Source organism: Eubalaena glacialis, chromosome 2 (assembly GCF_028564815.1).
Source record: "Eubalaena glacialis isolate mEubGla1 chromosome 2, mEubGla1.1.hap2.+ XY, whole genome shotgun sequence".
NCBI classification, from domain to species: Eukaryota; Metazoa; Chordata; class Mammalia; order Artiodactyla; family Balaenidae; genus Eubalaena; species Eubalaena glacialis.
In genome coordinates, this window is record NC_083717.1 from 158,998,141 (window position 1) to 159,003,416 (window position 5,276).

Sequence of the window (5,276 nt, forward strand, 5' to 3'; positions counted from 1 at the left end):
TGCTGGCTGCACCGGGAGCCCGGGGCTGGTTCTGTTCGGGCAGGAAGGAGAGCACAGCAAGAGCTTGAGAAGCGATGACCTGGCCCTGTTCCCTGCCCCTCCCACCTGCCAGCCCTCTCTCGTCAAGGGCCCCAGCCTCTGAACTCCTCTGGCATTGTAGCCCGGACATGCACACTTGTGCCACGTGCATGAGTCTGGTCTCCAACTCCTCTAAGCTTCTTGGCGGCAGGGCCTAGGCTTCATTAGGTGCCCTGAATCTCCCCAGTGCCTGGCACAGGGCTGGGTTGAGAATACGTGCCAGTCAAATACCCATGGATTGAACTCATGCAGACGCAACCTCAGGAATGACCTAACAGTGCTCAGAGATGAACATACACACATGCTTGTGTCTGTGTGTGGTGCCTGTGACAGGCCAGGCACTGTGCTTGGGGTGCAGTAGCAAGCACGAAGACCACACCTGGCCTCATGGGAGCTCCCAGATGGAAAGGCCTGCCGAACCGTTCATGGCAGCTCTCTGCAAAGGAGAGGGCCCTGGACTCACTACCTGGTTGGGAAACAGTCAAGTCATTTGAACCAGAGTTCCCCTACCCGAAGTCTCCCACTAGCCTGCTATGGATGTGACTGACATTCCTCCTCTCAGCTGGCTGGCCTTGCTGTGTGGCCTTTTGGTCCAAAGCCGCTGGCCACTGTCCTTTAGCCCCGGATCTGTCCCTGCCACCTCCGAGCCATTGATGACTCCATGTATTTCATTTCCTAAGTTGAGATATTTTCAAATGGTAACAGATTATGTCTTGCTGGAATGCCTTCAGAAGTCAAGCAAAGCCTGTTTGTTACCACAGCCTTTGGTATTCAACATATAAATATTTACTGCCCCTTTCTTGTGAGGATTTGAACACACTGAAGGATAGGGTTTATTCACTCCATATTTCAACAAAACTCAAATGTTTGCATGTCCAGGACCCATGCCGGCAGATAGACCTAAGAATTGTTACATGTGAGTCCTTCCAAAGTGCCAGGCTTTCCAACTTATGCCTTCACACCTCACAATGGCACTTTGTGCTGCTGCTGTCCTGATGCCTCAGGAAACCACGGCAGTGTCACCCAGAGCCAGTCCAGATAGGTGGGCTCAGAGCCTGGCCCACCCAGGCACTGGTTCTGAAGCTTTCAGGCTTCCTGTCCCCACCTTGACCCTAACGGAGCAATGACAACACTTACCAGCTGGGTGATGTTTGCTGGGAGAGCCTCCAGAACTCGAGCAGGGGCCTGATGCCATTAGTCCTGCGTACAGCTAAGCCTGCTTCTCAAACCTGGTCCGGGAATGAGTATTTGGCCAATTTGATTCTCTACCTGAGAAATGAACTAGAAAATATTTTTGTTTATCCCCTTCTCGCGGCAAGTGTGGGGATGTATTAATTAAGCCCGTGCCTTAGTAAACCCCAAACTATCGAACCCCACAACTGAAGGACACTGTCTTTGCCCATTCATGATCCAGCAGTGCTTCAGAAGGGTCCTAGTTCCTACCATGGTTTTTCCACTGTGCATCCAAATGTAGAGGCTGGTAAACTCCTTTTCCCTACCTGGGTTTCCTCCTCAGGCTAGAGAAACTGTTTTGAGCAAAGAAAAGCTCTAGTTTCATGTTCCCGGAGGCTGTCCAGAACGGAGCCTGGCAAACAGGCCTGAGAGATAGCCTTGCTCTGGCTGGCTTATAAGCCTGCCTAGTGACAGAGGACAGCCAGTGTGTGGCATAAAAATGGGTGCTGCCCCATAGTATCACCCTTGCTTGGGGCTTCAAAAACAGGTGGCGGGGCAGCCCTCACTAGTGTTGGAGCCCCACGGGGAGAAGGGAAACACCATCAAGGCAGTCCTATTAATAGGACTGTTTAACAAGCCCCTCTACGCCCCCTTTCTCCAAGTGCAGCCTTAAAGAGCCCGGTCTCAGACCCACCTGGCTAATTCAGCTGTGACTCACTTTCCTCAACAGCTTCCTTTTGTTCCCTGGGTTACTTTGCTGTTGGGAGTTACTTTGCTGAGTGCATGAGACCCACCTGGGAGAGCTTGTTAAACAGCCCTACTCTGGCTGGTGGGCCATGGTATGCTGCAGGTCAGAGGAGCAGGAGCCCAGGAATCCTCTTAACAAGCACCCCCAGGGCATGGCCAAGGATCCACTTTAAGTAACACCACCATGGAGGCTTCTGAACAATTCTGCCAGGCAGAGCACCAAGTGTCCAAAGTTTAGAGATGCCACTGAGTAGCAGAGGGAGGGGATGACACAGTCTCACTCCGGCTGACAACAGATCTAAGGTACATTCTCCGGTTTTGAACCCTGGAGTGTGTCACTCCAGTTCTGGGGTCGGTCCCCTGCCGTCTCTTTATTCACCCTGCCTTGTACAGGGAGGGCACATCTCAGGGGTGGGAAGCATCTGTGAGATACCGAGAAGTCCACCCTCACGCAGTCCGGAGACGGCCGCGGAGCCGGATTTTTCCGTCTTGCAGATTCAGCCCTGGTCACATGCTCTATGTAGATGACGACAGCTGGCACCTGAGTGCTCCCTTGGTCCTGAGGTCAAGTGCATTATAAGCATTATTTCCTTTAGTCCTCACAGTCACATCATGTGGTTAAAGCTACTATTATCCTCATTTTATAGATGAGGACACCGAGGCTGAGAGAAGTAACTCGCCCGAGATTACCAGCTACTGACAGAGCCGGGATTTTGAACTCAGGCAACCCGACTTCAGAGCCCAAGCATAATCCACTACACTCTATTATTAGAAATCGAATTCGGCTCTCTTCAGTCCTAGTTCAGGGCTCTCATCTACTCTAGTCTTGTTTTGTAAACCTTTCCAAGTTGATAGCTCTGTGAGCTGACATAGTTCTTTGCTGAAGTGGTAGCTACTCTACAGATGGGATTAGCATATCAAGAATTTAAAAAACTGGGCCATTAATACCCTTGCCCTTGGGGCAACTGTAAAGGAAGGAAAATATCAAGCTCACCTCTGCAAGAGAAAGAGGTGGCTTTTCACAGGACCAAGCAACTCACCAGGGCGGTCCAGAGCGCAGTGCCGAGAACCAGCCACAGAGAATAACCTCACTGAGTGAACCGTGGTCAAACTTTGGTGACATGGAGGACATACACTGGCTTCCTAGACATGCGTACCAGAAGGAACTTAGCTGTGGCTTTCATCTGTCCCCTTCAGCAAGCACAACCTCCAGCCCGGCTGCTCTTACCTGGTTCTCCTTTCCAGGCAGCTGCTCCCAGTGGCACCGCCTCCTCTCCACCACTTGTCAGTCAGGTGGTTTGGATTTTCCCAGGTCAATCAGCTATCCTGCTGTGGCCCTTTTCTTCCAACTGGTTTATTGAAATTTTGAGAAGCCTAAAACTCAACCCCTTGTCCAGCCAATATCCTGGAGCCAGGGACTGGCTCTCGGGGACGTCCCCTACCCCAGGGCTGGCTCGACTGTTTGCTTCACACTCCATCTCCTCACCAACACGGCCGCAGCTGCAGCTTGGTTCTGATGCCCAGCCTGACCAAGCCAACTGTGTGTAATATGGAATCTACAATTAAGTCCAGATATACAAAGGGATGTAGTAAAGCGCAATGAAAGGGGAGGAAACCATACTAACTTTGAAGGCTTAGGAATTCACCTGACCTCTCACTCCCATTTTTTTCCCCTTATTCGTGTCTCTTTCCGTCTTAAAAAGAATGACTTTAATAAATGGGATGCTGCTCTCTCCCAGCATCCTTGTTTTCCTTATCGCGATCATAGTTTTTGGGGGTTGGTTTGATCACATTACAAAATGCCTCTTATAAACATGAAAAAGAATATATATATATAACTGAGTCACTTTGCTGTACAGCAGAAACTAACACATTGTAATTCAATTATACTTCAATAAAATATATTTTTAAAAAATGCCTCTTATGGAAACATGATCCACCACCACCTGTCAACTCCCATTAACCAAAACGAGATACCATGGATTTGACATCCAATTGATAGGAGCCCCAGCACCACCACTCTAAAGAGTGACAAATCAAAGAACTGATTTGACTTCTCTCCCTCCCTTGGACTAGGAACAGCAGTATTTCCTGTCAGCCAGACAGGAAAACCAAAGCTGAGCTGTATTCTGGCCATAAATCCTTTCTTTCAAGGTCAAATGAGTTCAGGCCGGTGTTGGTCCCTAGCCCAAGTAGAGCTAACTGGATGCTGTTGAGGCCTCCTTGACTTCCAGTCCGTGGCAGCACTGCTGCCTCCTATTACCATGTTGGAACTCTCTAGAAACTGAAAAGTCTTAGAGCATACCAGTCACCCCTGGACTGGACGTTTCGTTACCAGGAGAAACCCAAACTCACAGCTCCGGGCGACCAATTCCCCAAGGGTCATTTATTTAGCAGGAACTGGATCCAGAAATGTTGCCCTGGATAACCCCATCCCTGTTGCAACCTTAAAAGCTTCTATCCAATGAGCAAAGTCACCCCCACTGGGTTAGCCACCCTCCGCTGCCCAGGCTGGATGGAGCCCTTAGAACACAAAGGGGACCACTCTGGCTTACAGTCGCTCCCAGCCTGCAGGCTCCTCCCTCAGGCTCCCACACAGGCCCAGAGGCCTCCAGGGGGCTCTTCCCTCTACCAAGGTATCTTGGCCTCTGCCGGGGCAAGAAGACACCACCACCAAGAAGGATAAAATAAGTTTTTATTTATAGTCTTATAGTAAAGGGGAAGCCTTAACTTGCAAGACAATTCTTCAGCAGTATGTACAACATACTTTTTATCTCCATGGAATGGAATCAAACACGGACTGAGACTACAGAGTATACACTAGAAATCAGCAAATGCCAGGAACAGAGTAGGAAAAAGACAAAGAAATGAGGCCTAAACACACAAAACCCTTCACTGGGATCTGCGGACCGCAGCCAGAACCAGGGCTGGATCACATAATGGGGACAGGTTCCAGGACAGCTGGAAGGGGAGGGGGACGAGGGTGGGGAGGGGTCTGCACTGGGGTGTGGGTTTAGTATGAGGTGAACCGCTCTTGGTATTTACATAGAAAATCAGTTGGCTCTATTTCTTAGAAATACACACGGAAAGAAAGGAAGATTTGATCATTACTTTATGAATCTGTCGTTTTGCAATACCGACATCATCAGAAATAGGGACAATTCACTCAGATTCAAATTTCAGTAGCAGGAAATAAATATCAAAACATCATCACTGGCCCTCAATACAAAACCTCTACCCCACCTGACCCTCCCTCCTTGTCCCGCCCCCTCCCACCC